Here is a 13712-nt window from a genome sequence, read left to right on the forward strand (position 1 = left end):
AGGCCAAGGTGAACGGATCACTTGAGGCTGGGAGTTTGAGACCAGCCTGGCCAACATGGTGAAACCCCGTCTCTACTAAAAATATAAAAATTAGCTGGGCATGGTAGCAGGCACCTGTAATCCCAGCTACTCAGGAGGCTGAGGCAGGAGAATCGCTTGAACCTGGGAGGTGGAGGTTGCATTGAGCTGAGATCGTGCCACTGCACTCCAGCATGGGCGAAAGAGGGAGACTCTGCCTCAAAAATAAATAAATAAATAAATAGAATAAAGTGCTTGGCATGATCCCTGAACATACTAGAGACTTGACACCATGAAATCCCTCAAATCTCTCAGGGACCTTAACTTTTGCTTTGCTTATACATGCTTTTCTAGCTTTTTGTTCTTAGCATATTTTATAATATTTGTTTCATGCAGTGGAACACACATAAGATATACATAAGTTACAACATAAAACAAGCACCCAGAAACTTATCACCCAACCTAAGATCTAGAGCAGGGGTCCCCAGTCCCCAGGCTATGGGCCTATACCGGTCCATGGCCTGTTAGGAACCAGGCCGCACAGCAGGAAGTGAGTGGTTGAAGCTTCATCTGGATTTATAGCGCCCCCATCACTCGAAATGCTTCCTGAGCTCCGCCTCCTGTCAGATCAGTGGCAGCATTAGATTCTCCTAGGAGTGCACGCATGAGGGATCTAAGTTGTGTGCTTCTTATAAGAATCTAATGCCTGATGATCTGTCACTGTCCATTTGCAGGAAAACAAGCTCAGGGCGCCTGCTGCTTCTGCATTATGGTGAGTTGTATAATTATTTCATTATAGATTACGATGTAATAATAATAGAAATAAAGTGCACAATACATGTAATGCTCTTGAATCATCCTGAAACCACCCCCCCAACTCTGGTCTGTGGAAACATTTTCTTCCGTGAACCTGGTCCCTGGTGCCAAAAAGGTTGGGGACCATTGATGTAGAGCGTTCATTTTCCAGGGCTGCCATAACAACTACCACAAACTGGGTGTCTAAAAACAACAGAAATTTATTCTCTCACAGTTCTGGCCGGAAGTCCAAAATCAGGGTGCCAGCAGGGCTCAACTCCCTCCAAAGGCTCTGGGGAAGAATCCTTTCTTGCTTCTCCCAGATTCTGGTTGTTCCTGGCATTCTTGTGGAAACGTAACTCCAATCTTTGCCTCTGTCTCCACTTGGCCTTCTTTCCTATGTCTGTGTCTAAAACCTTCTGCTTCTATTTCTTAAAAGAACACCAGTCATTGTACTTAGAGCTCACCCTACATTAATTACAACTACAAAGACTCTATCTCCAAATAAGGTCACATTCCCAGTACTAGGGGTTCAGACTTGGAAATATCTTTTTAGGGGTACTCTTAAACCAACTATGATCATCATTACCGATGGGTATCCCTCTGCCCTTGCTTTTTCCATCAATGTTATATTTCTTAAGAGTCACTTGTGTTGATATAAGTCACTGTCATGCTTAATACTCTGTTGGTTACTGGTACCCAGGTGCATTTATCCATTTTTCTGAAAATGGACATTCAAGTTATTTCCACTTTGAGGCGTCATAAACAATGCTTCTTTATCTCCTGGTGCTCGAGTACAAAAGTTTATCTAGAATGTAAGACTAGGAGTTGAATTGCTGCACCTAGGATAATAGATGAATAGCATTTTGTAGGATCATGTTGAATTGTTTTCCAAAGTGATTATATCAATTTGCATTCCCATAAGTCAAGTACAAGATGTTCAAAGTGATTTTTTAGTCCAGGAAATGTAAACACTTCAGGATTTGTCTTCTCTGTGGTGAAGAGCATTAAATGATAAAATCTCATCTCTCCTGATTTCTTCTCTATAGCAGATTATTTTTGGTGGGTCTCTGCCCACAGAAAGTGCTAGACCCTGCAGTCTCACCTGCTTCTGACTGCTTAGGCCCTGCCTGCTCCACAAATCCATCTTAATGGGTCATTAGAGGTGCCTGGAAACTGTAATTATGGTATAGCATTTCACAGGCTTACAATTGAGGGCTGTGTTTTCTAGATGCCCAAGTGAAGTCTATTGTGGATGATGCATCTCAGAGAGTTTGCACCCAATATAGTCAATAATGAATATAAAAAAAGGTGCTTGCCTTTAGCACGAGGGACCTCTTACTGTGAGGGGAGTGATATAGGCATCCCCTAACTGGTTGAAATGACGTGTATCAAGGCTGGTGGAGTGGAAGGTATGCTGATGCCCCGTGAGAGTCAAAGTAAAATCGTGTATTCTGGGGGACTTTTTCTGCAGAGAGAAGGGGGACAAAACACCATTTGTCCCAGTTAGATCACAGAGATCTCACTACAGGGACAGAATATGAGCACAATAAAGGGTCCTAATAAATCCTCCTAACTGATAGGGAAACTGGGACCCAGAGAGAAGATATAATCAGCTCCTGCTGTAAATGTAGGGCCTTAGGGAGAGCTGCATCTTGTTTTGAAAGCCTAGCTAGTTGTCTTAGCTTGTCTTCTCTGAAAGCATAACCTGGATCAGGGATTCTTGAGCAAGTTATTTATTAAATGAGTGCTTCCAGGTAAGACCTATACAAGATATGTCAGGGTAAGAAGCTGGGCAAAGTTGTGGTTTCAGCCAATGTCCAGCTTTAGTCTGATTTTTTTTTTTTTTTTGTCCTCTAGAGAAACCAGAAAAGAAGGCTGATCTTATAGGAGGCTTTAAAGTATGAATAGCACCTTGAGATTGTTCCACCGTGTACCCTCATTTGTGGGTCATTGGCTGTAGGCTGTCCTGAGGGAATGGAGTAACCACCCATGCTTTCCCTTGCCCCTGCAGCTGAAAGCCAATTCTGTTAGCAGCCAATACTCACAGCAGCTGATGCGATTATTATTTGGGTTGGGGAATGGTGTGTGGTCCGGGGATGAGGATTTGCTTTGTGCAGATTCTACTGATCACCATCTAATACCAACTCATGCTTTTGACATCACCTCCATGAGAGCAGGGATCAGAAATGCAGAACTAGGGAATTAAGACAAATGTGCTTCATCTCCCTCTTCCTTTTTTTGGGGGGGGGGGGGCGGGTGACAGAGTCTCACACTGTTGCCTGGGCTGGAGTGCAATGGCGTGCTCTCAGTTCACTGCAACCTCTGCCTCCCAGGTTCAAGCTATTCTCCTACCTCAGCCTCCCAAGTAGCTGGGACTCTAGGAGTGTGCCACCATGCACACTAGTTTTTAGTAGAGATGGGGTTTCACTATGTTGGCCAGACCGGTCTCAAACTCCTGACCTCATGATCTGCCCACCTTGGCCTCCTAAAGTGCTGGGATTATAGGCGTGAGATACCTCACCTGGCCCATCTCCCCCTTCTTTCAGAATATGTCACCTCCTGTCTGCAGCAGACGAGATGGTGACACTCTGTTGGTGCATAGCTTATTAGACTGCCTTGCCTCCAGAAGCTCCACCCATTTTTCTCTTTCTCTTGGACCAGGAAGTTCCCTGGAAGAACTCTCTCTCTAAATTGTGGGGAGACCCAAGCAGGCAGGGCCACTCTCTTTGGGGGTCTTTTGGGACATTGGTAGGATGTGGCTAGGGCAGCAGCTGAGACTCTTGCAGAATTCAGGAAAACAGAAACTACTGCCAGGATATGAAACATACAGAAAACATACCAGGGAAGGGGGATGCAGAATAAGTGGGGACTGGAGCTATTGTGATTTGGATGCAACTGATCTCTTTGGCCCACAGGCTGTTAAGTTACTTGGGTGGAAAAGGATATAAGCACAGTGGAGGTGAGAACCAGAAGGTGTTAGTCCACCCCTCACCTCACACCTATTTCATCTCCTCTGTTCCTCTTTTCCTGACTTTGCATCCCTTACCAAGAGGCCTGAAAGGGCAGATGGGCAGGGACCGTGATCATCCTGCAGGAGATACCATCAGACTGTAGAGATGGGCTGGGGTTGGGATTCAAAAGGGAAACATTCTGTTGCTGTGATTCCTGCTCAGAGGATGACAACTCTTTCCAAGAGGGTCCCCAGTAGAGTCTGGCAACAGAGGGAGAAGGCAAATTAGTTCTGTCCCCTTCCTATCCTGTTGGTGTCTTTCAGTTCTGCTGCTGGCTTTGCTCACAACAGCTGCTGAAGCCACTTGCTTCATCCCACATTCTACACCCCTCCTTCTCCGCAGCCATCTGCTAGAGCACCTTCGTTTGCAGAGAACTCAACCTGTGTCCTAAAATGAAGCTTTCTGTTCTAACTCCAGGAAACTCTTGGGTGCAAATCAGGAGCATTTAAACTAATATTTATGAAGCTGCCATCATCTGGACTGGCTGCATTGGTGCATGCAAAAGCCTGGGATGCCCCCTAGTAAATGCCGCTAGCATTCAACTCAGTACACTTCCCAGAACTTACAGCTCTGATGTGCCGAGACTGTCAGGACACTTCCAGAGCAGCAGCTGGAGAAACCCTGTTCAGGGTGGGTGGAAAAGCCTATACCCTGGGTGATGTTGTGACCACAGGGAAGGAGGAGGAACAGCAAGGGCTTTGGATTTCTTAATCATTGGGCTTCAATCTCAGGGGTCACCTGCGACCACAGATTTTCTGGGTGGGAAACTCCTATCAAATGCTACCGTGGGAAACTCACTATGCTAGGTGAGCCAGGAGGTTAATTGCCATGTGCAAGGTTGTGTGAATCACGGGAGAGAATGTGGGGGAGGCACGTTGGACCTCCTCAAGCCCATGGGAGGGCAAGGCAGGTGGTGTGTGAGCTCATGGCTGGTGCCAGCTATTTGACCTGACCTGGTCATGTCCTTAGTCACCACCCTCAGGGCTGGCCTCAATGGGATGGGCTGGCTCTGTCATCATTTTCCTTTTTCTTTCTCTCAGGGACATAGCCTTCTCAGTCAAAAATGAGCTTGAGGCCAGGCACAGTGGCTTGCGGCTGTAATCCCAACACTTTGGGAGGCCAAGGCAGGTGAGTCACTTGAGGTCAGGAGTTAGAGACAAACCTGGACAACATGATGAAACCCCGTCTCTACTAAAAATACAAAAATTAGCCAGATGTGGTGGCGGGTGCCCATAAGCCTAGCTACTCGGGAGGCTGAGGCAGGAGAATTGCTTGAACCCGGGAGGCAGAGGTTGCAGTGAGCTAATATTGAGTGAGGCTCCATTTCAAAAAAAAAAAAAAAAAGCATGAAATCTTATTAAAAGAAGGATATAACATATCCAAAGAGATCTATGTTAAAATAGATCTAACCTAAATATAAAAGTTAAAATTATAAATTTTCCAGAAGAAACCTGAATAATTGCAATCTTGGTATAGGCAAATATCTCCTAGATGTGAAACAAAAGCCTGAATGATAAAAGGAAAAGGGTAACTTGGAATTCGTAAAAATTAAAACTTTCTGCTCTTCAAAAGATCCTGTTAAGAAAATGATGCTGGGTATAGTGACTTGCACCTGTAATCCCAGCACTTTGGAAGGCCGAGGCGAGCAGATCACTTGAGCCCGGCGTTTAAGACCAGCCTGAACAACATGGCGAAACCCCATCTCTACTAAAAATACAAATATTAGCCAGGTGTGGTGGTGGGCACCTGTAATCCTAGCTACTCAGGTGGCTGTGGGGGGAGAATCACCTTAGCCCTGTAGGTTGAGGCTGAAGTCAGCTGTGATTGTGCCTCTGCTCTCCAGCCTGGGGGACACAGTGACAGCCTGTCTCGAAAAAGGAAAAAACTAAAATAAAATGAGAAGACAAGCAGCAGAATGGAAAGTAATGATTGTGATTAAGTATGTCTGACGAAAGAGCCGCATCTAGAATACATAAATGGCCTTCCCAACTTAACATAAGAATACAAAAATCTACAAATAGGCAAAGGAAAAAAAAAAGTAAGTGGCAGGAATTAACCGTGATAAAAATTAATAATACGTAACATGAATTTTGTTTCAGAAATATACTTCACTAGTACTTTGATTTTTTTCTTTCCTGTTATCTCTCTCATAGCAGTGTTTGGGATTAATGACTGTCTACCACATATGATGCATTAATCTGATTGTATAAATGGGCAAAGAACTTGAACAGGCACTTTACAAAAGAAGATACATATAAGTGGTCAATAAGCAGAGAAAAGAATACTCAACATCATTAGTCATGATGGAATTGGAAATTAAAACCATAGTGAGATGCCACCACATACATACTAGAATGGCTGATGTTAAAAAGAACGTGACAATCAAGTCTGGGCAAGTATTTGGAGCAATTACATTCCTCATGTACTGCTGGCAGGAGTGTAAAATGGTACAGCCACTTTGGAAAACAGTTTGACAGTTTTTAGCAAAGTAAAACATACACTTATTATATGGCTCAACAATTCCATTCTTGGGTATTTTCCCAAGATAAATGAAAATATATGTCCACTCAAAGCTACTCAGGAGGCTGAGGCAGGGGAATCACTTGAACCTGGGAGGCAAAGGTTGCAGTGAGCTGAGAGATCACACCACTGCACTCCATCCTGGGCAATAGAGCAAGACTCCATCTAAAAAATAATAATAATAAGAGTTATAAATGTGTGTTCATAGCAGCCTTATTCATAATAACTCTAAACTAGAAACCACCCAAATGTCCACCAACAGGTGATGGATAAACAAATTGTAATATGTACATTTAATGGAATGCTACTCAGCAAATAAGAGTGTGAACTACTGATGTACATGATATGACTAAATCTTCAAAAATTATGCTGCATGAAAGATGCACAAAAGAGCACACATTGTGTGATTCCACTTATATGAAAATCCAGAACCAATAAAACCAAAGTGGCAGAAAACAGATCAGTGGGCACCTGGAGCCAGGGGAGGAAGAGAATTGGATGAAAGGGGATGTGAGGGAATTTTCTGGGGCAATAGAAAGGCTCTATATCTTGGCAGTGATAGTTGTTAAATGGGTATATTAATTTGCAAATTACCAACAAACTGACACTTAACGTGTGCATTTTATTGCCTATAAATTATACCTCAATAAAGTTATTTTGATGCAAAGAGGAATGTGATACTTTAGGGTGATGGAATTAAAGATAATTTTTATTTTAGTCTTTATGCTTTTCTGTATTTCTAAGTTCTCCAGAGTAATCTTGTCACTTTCCTTAAAAAGCAAAAACAAAAACAACAACACTGCTGCTGTAAAAATGTTCCCTCTGTCTTGGAAGCCTCAGCTTTGGAAGACTAGCTGGTGCCTCAGTTGGAATGAATGATTCCCCCTGTTCCAGGTGCTCATCGCCCTTGTTGGTGTCACTGCTTAAGCCATTGCATTTGGCCTTGGGCTAGTGTTACTACCTGTGTAGTTAGTTCCTTGTCCTGTGGGCACCCAGTAGTATGAGGGTTGGGCCTAGCACAGAGCTCCAAACATGGTAGACAGCTATTCAGTGTTTGTCAGATTAAATTGGGATTTGTCAGACTATTTGGGTGGTGGCGGGGAGGTTTCTTGCGTTGTTTAAGGGCTGTCATGACATGTATAAAGCAGGGCCTAGAGCACTGAGAGCTTCAAGTCCAAGCTCTGCTAATTACTATCCACATAACCTCTGACAAGCCCCATGAACTTTCTGAGCCTCAGTATCCTTTCTGCAAAGGTACCAATAGTTCTCTGCTGTGAGACCTGAGTAGCATAGTGTTTGGCACACAGTAAGTATTCAGTTAGCATTGGCTGCTATTGTAATTATCATGGCTATAGCAAATAATGGTATAAATTGAGGGGACTACCCAGATGGGAAAGTACTAAGAAATACACAGGAAGGGCATGATGGCTCTTGCCTGTAATCCCAGCACTTTGGGGAGCCAAGGTGGGGAGTTAGATCTCTTGAGCTGGGGAGTTCGAGACCAGCTTGGGCAATATAGTGAAACCCCATCTCTAAGAAAAAAAACAGAATTAGGCATGGTGGTATGTACCTTTAGTCCCAGATACTTAGGAGGCCGAGGTGGGAGGTTAGCTTGAGCCACAGAAACAGGTTGCAGTGAGCTGAGATTGCACCACTGCACTCCAGCCTGGGCAACAGAGCAAGACCATCTCAAAAAAAAAAAAAAAAAAAAAAAGTAAAATAAAGAAAATAAAAGAACAACAGAAAAAGAAATACACAGGTAAATGGAGCTAAAGTTTTTTTCCCTGGGAATGACTGTCATTCCAATTAGTGGGTATGTCATATCAGTCTTTAAAGGCCAAATGAGGGTACATGTGGACACAAAGATGGGAACGGTAAACACTGGGAATTGCAAAAGAGGGGAAGGAGGGAGGGAAATTAGGGTTGAAAAACTGCCTGTCAGGTACTGTGTTCACTACCTGGGCGACAAGATCGTTAGAGCCCAAACCTCAACATCACACAATATACCCAAGTAGCAAGCCTGCACACGTAACCCGTAAATCTAAAGTAATTAATTAATTAATGTACGTTATTTTGTGCTAAAAAATAAAAAATAAAGTCTAATTGGAAATTAATTTTCTTTCACATGAATGGTTTTTGAGAAAGTTAAAACCATTTCTTAAAGAAGCAGATGTCCCGAAAGGAGTTTGGATTTTGCTGGCTGTGCTCTTCATTCAGGTATCAGGTGGCAGCCGGGGCTTGGTCTGAACGAGGCTGGCTTTCTCTGAGTGTTTGCTGGAGCCGGGCTGACACAGATCTGATAGAGGTTGTCAGATCTCTGAAGAACAATCGACTTTCTAAGCAGAGCCCCTTCTCTGAGCCTCCCGGTGCTGCGTTACATTTGTAAATGCCAGCGCGCTGCTAAGCACGTCCCCGTGAATAGAAGTGTTTTGATGTTTTGTTTTTGGTCGGAGATTGAAGTCCAGTGTCTTGGGACCCAGTGACTTCGGCTGACCTTCCTGCTACATGGACAGGGCTAAATTTCAACCCCTGGAGGCTTCTGCACACAAAACCTCATGCCTCACAAGGGCAGGTGCAAGGAAACCCGGCGGAAATCTGAAATCTTCGCCGCTTCAGAGACCCGAGCTCACTTCTGTCAGAGGAATTAGGTTTCACAAGCCCCTTTTTTTATGTAGAAAGCATATTATTAGGGGAATCTGGCAGGGCGACTTATTAAAACTACTGCCTATAGGAGAGAGAAAGCCATAATGCCTCAGGACATTCAAGGGTTAATGGTGTGACTTTTCTTTCTTTTTTTTTTTTCTTAATTACATGTATATACAAACTTCTCTGTTTTAACATTCAACATATTCAACATTAATTCTAGAAAGCTGCTATAGCTGATTTATAAAACAAAATGATTTAGGCTCAGAGAGAAAACAGGGACAGTTTTATGTAGTCTCGCCCTATCTACCCTTGCCCATAGCATCACCAAGTTTTTGCTTTTTTCGTTTTTTGTTGTTTTTATTTTGTTTGTTTGTTTTTGTTTTAGCTAATGCCACAATTGAAACCTGTACTAACTTAAACGTTGACACTAAAGGCAGGAATTAAGAAGTCATTTTTTATGGCTTTTAAGCACTCGAATGCTTTAGAACCCCCTTGAAAATGCTCGTGAACAGGTCTTATTCCTTTGGATGTTGCTTCGATTTGAATCTTGGTGAAATCTAGATTCCCTATTAAATAGATTCATGCTAATTTTGGAGAAAGTACGATTCAAAACCTTTAACAACTACTCTATTGGCTCTGGAGAAGTGTGTTGCTGTTTGGGCTAGAGAAGCATTTCAACACCTCTCTGCAAACTAAGATAAAAAACAATGAACGAAATCTACAAATAGAAATCTAGTAAGGCAGTTCTACCATGTAGGAAAACTCTGTTTCCCAAATGTTTTCTACACTGACATAAAAGATATGTTACCCGGTTCTTCCACGTTCAGTGTATAAAACTCAACTTCAGACGTGTATGTGCAGAGAAGATTTGTATGTCCAAAACCATCTATTTGCATGGAAATCTTACATTGCATTGCTTTGTGTCATTCTGGCTTTGATCACTGCTGGAGGGCTGGGAGGCCCAGGAGCTCAGCACTCTAACTCCTCCATGACTTCCATGACAATTGTCCATGGGCCCGTCAGGATCAGATTGCTCACGGTCCAGTAGTCTACATGCAGGACATTGAGCCCATTGACAGAGACGACAAACTGACAGACCTTCATTCCTGCTGCGGCTGCAGGGCCACTGGGGTCGACAGCCTGGATGTGGCATGGCTTAACTTCCTCACACCAGAAAACCCCAGCCAACCGAGTCACCAACAATCATGAATGTCTTCCTTGCATACGGAGCCCTGGGAGTAAGGAGTTCCTCAGATGTGACGGGTCTCTACAGCACGGACTTTGGGTTGCAGAGCACAGGGGGCTGCTGCTGAGGGTGGGGCTGCTGCGGAAGTACTTGCTGCTGCCGCCGCTGCTCATGCTGCTCCTCCTCACTGCAGACACAATCTTGATCTCCTTGCTGGGGCTCACTGACGTAACGCTGGTAGATTTCTGATTGTCATGGCTCTGCTTCCTCAGGCAGAAGGGACTGTCATGAGTTTCCTAGGAGGAGGAAGACTTTTCATTGATCAGCTCTATCAGTCTTCGCCTCCGCCGGAAGTTCATTCTGAACTGGTAGAGAAGATTGCTGTCCACAAATGGGTGCTTGTTGGACACATGCTGGATGATGCCATGCTCCATAAGCTGGTGGCAGACTGCTCTGCCTCTTTCCTGGTGGTGGCCTCACCTTCCTGAACCAGCCAGTCCAGGAATTCAGATTCCATGAAGGTGCGTTCATACTTGACCCCTTCCTCCTCCCTGGGCTGCAGAAGTGTGTTTTCAGGGCTCATCAGCTTTTCATACAGCCTCTGTCCTCTCATAAAGGCCTTCACTTCGTTATCCAATGGGAAGGTGCCGTCATCCTTTCTAAAGCGGTGGAAGAGTTTGACATCCTTGAATTCCTTATGCTCATCACACACATGGTGAATAATGCATTGGTCTGCTAATTTCTGCATGAGTGTAATTGCCATCTCTCTGTCGGAAGCCTCTTTGTGTTCAATCAGCCAGTCAATCAGTTCTTTTGTGACAAAACAGTTTGGGTAGGTCTTGAGATGATGACATCTATCTTTAATAACCTTTTCTTCATGCAGCCTGAGCCGTAGCTGCTCCCTGGTAACCAAGACCTCAGCCATGCGCTCCAGCTCCCATTGCTGCTCTCCGCCACTCCCGCTGGTGCTGCTGTCACTGCCAGCGCTGCCGCCCTCTTCCATGGTTGGAGCCGCACCACTACCACTGGCTCCGCTGTCCGCTGAGGGTTCGGGCGTTTGGATCAGTCTCTGACTTTTATTTCTAATAACTCTTGTAGTATCTTTGCAAGAGAATTGCTTGGCCAGAGTGACTGACTTCTAGATGGAGATGACTCTGATATTTTAGGTCTTGCTGGTTTTGGAAAACATGTTTTCCTCAAAACTTGTATTGCTGTTTTGAAATCAGGAGACACCTTATATTTCAAATGTTTTAATTGAGTAAGCAACTTTATAAAACCTGTAACTTCTCCCTCTCACCATTTCTGAACTACTGTTGACATCTCTCTCTAATTCCTCCAAACTTGGTTTTTTTTTTTTCCTTACACAGCTAGTATTTGAATCATCTTGATCCTGTGGATGTAGTTTGCAGTCTCTTTTCCCCCAACCTTTTATTCAAGCTATATAGTTTATTTAGTTGTAAAGCCTGCTTTTTGTGGGTAACTTTTTTCATGATGCTATTCTGCTCTTCTCTATTGAGTAATTCCTCTGGGTTTGAGTACTTAGGGATTTGTTGTGGTTGTTATAAATGGATTTTTTGCTGATCTTTGTTTATTAAGGTTTTCTTTTCTCTTTTCGTATTTCCTTTAGCTACATTATGAAAGGCAGTTGTGGGAGGTGTCTGATATTTGCAAGAACTCTTCAGTCGTCCAGCCCTGCCCCTTTCCCCTCCTTTTAAAAGCTCTAGACTTGACGCACACCTGCGAGGTCTTCCTCGGCCCCTCCTCTGATATCTGGAAGAGCCCTTGACACGTCAGCGGCCATGGGTCGCCCATCATCGTGGGAGACTCCTGCTTTTGTTCTTTGGACAAGCTCCAGGAGGGGTTTTTCAGTAAGAGCCCATGTCAACTGAACTCAGTTGGATGTTACAGAAGCTCTACTCCTGAAAAGAGCACACTCCTTGCCATCTGTAATTTTGGTAAATACTTCTTTTCTGGACAGTCATGCTACCTAAATTATTCATTTATTTGTTTATTTCAGCAAGTGGCCACCTTCTGGATGACAGTTGCCGAGGTGAAAGAAGCTCATGGTGTGGGACTGAGCACCATCTGCAGTGTGGTCATCCTTGTTACCGCGGCTGATAGGATCTGATGGGAAGAGCTCAGTTGTGCCCACTATCATTTTGACAGCAGGCATCCTTGTAACTTCATGGAGCCCCACATGGTCTGGCTCCTGCCTCTCTGTCATCACCTCCACCCTCTCCTCCACCTCACTGGCTCCACCCACACTGACTTCCTCCCTGTCTCAGTCATTCCTTTTGCTTGGAGTGCTTGTCCCGCTGATCTCAGCAACAGTGATTCTCACCACTCCAGTGTCAGCTTAGTGGTCCCTCGTCCGAGAGGCCTCTCCTGACCATGCCTTTTAAAGTAGTTCCCATTCGCTCTAGCACATTTTCTTCTTTAAACTTTCGCAGAGCTTTTTTCACTAATGATAGTTTTCTTGTTTACTTACTTGTTTGCTGACTATCTCTCCCAGCAATTGATAAGTCCCATGAAAGCAGGGGTCCTGTCTATCTTATTCCCCCAAACCGTAGAACAGAGCCACATATAGTAGGCATTCAACAAATGTTTGTTACATAGGTGAATGGATCGTTTGCTCAATGAGCACTTATAAAATACTCCTTGGTAGACATTATGGAATTCAGAAATTTGAAGCCAGGGACACAGTAGGTTGTCACCAACACTGTTGCCAGCATGGCTTTCTTGCAGATCAGTGGTCAGCCCAAGGAGACCAGGCCCACTCTCCTGGCTATTTCCTTGTATTGCGTCTCGGTAAGTGACAGCCACAGCTCTGTGTGAGACACTGTAAGGACGTTTAGAACCCAGTGCCGTGTAAAGAGACTACTCATTTACACGCATTTATCCATCTTATTCGTTTAATCAGTACTCACATAGCACTGTCAAGAATTCTGAATCTGAGACTTTATCCTACTGGCAAGCTAACAAGTTCACCTGCCACCATTTCATGCTGATAGAAGACAGGAGATTCTTAGGTGAGAGATAAAGGATGGTTTATCACTCACAGCAATTTCAGAGTATTAGCATCTTTGTAGTGGTTCCTCAAGCCCTGACATCCATAGAGTGACACAAAGAGGGCTTGATGACACCTGCATGCTCAGTGAGTTACATGAGGGGAGCCCTGAGCTTAGGGAACCTGACTATAATGGACAGTCTGTCTGCCCTTCACTCTGGAGGCAGGCACCATCTCTATCCTCCAGAGTTGTTTGATATACATGTCTTTGGAAAGTGTAGTCTGGTTCAAAGAGCAGTCAGTGAGTCTGCTCACAAGATGTGCAGAAATGCTTGAGACCTGTGGAGAATTGCCTCACAATAAGAAGCCTAGGAGGCCCTCAGATTTGTGGAATGAATTAATGAATACCGGGTGTTAGATGCAGCATTGTATAGCTAAATAAGACATGGTTTCTGTCATTAGAGTTCATGTCTTCTTGCTGGGGAATGAATTGGTAGGGCAGTACAGTGGGTGGTTAAGTGCTTGT

The 13712-nt window shown here is 44.1% G+C and overlaps 1 pseudogene; it reads right to left on the bottom strand.

Annotated features, from left to right (window-relative positions):
• Positions 1-9962: 9962 nt before the first annotated feature.
• Positions 9963-11182, bottom strand: LOC105716173 (DEP domain-containing mTOR-interacting protein-like; annotated as a pseudogene).
• Positions 11183-13712: the final 2530 nt, after the last annotated feature.

This window comes from Aotus nancymaae, unplaced genomic scaffold, assembly GCF_030222135.1.
Source record: "Aotus nancymaae isolate 86718 unplaced genomic scaffold, 86718_ANA_hifiasm-v0.15.2.pri h1tg000064l_1, whole genome shotgun sequence".
Classification (NCBI taxonomy): Eukaryota; Metazoa; Chordata; class Mammalia; order Primates; family Aotidae; genus Aotus; species Aotus nancymaae.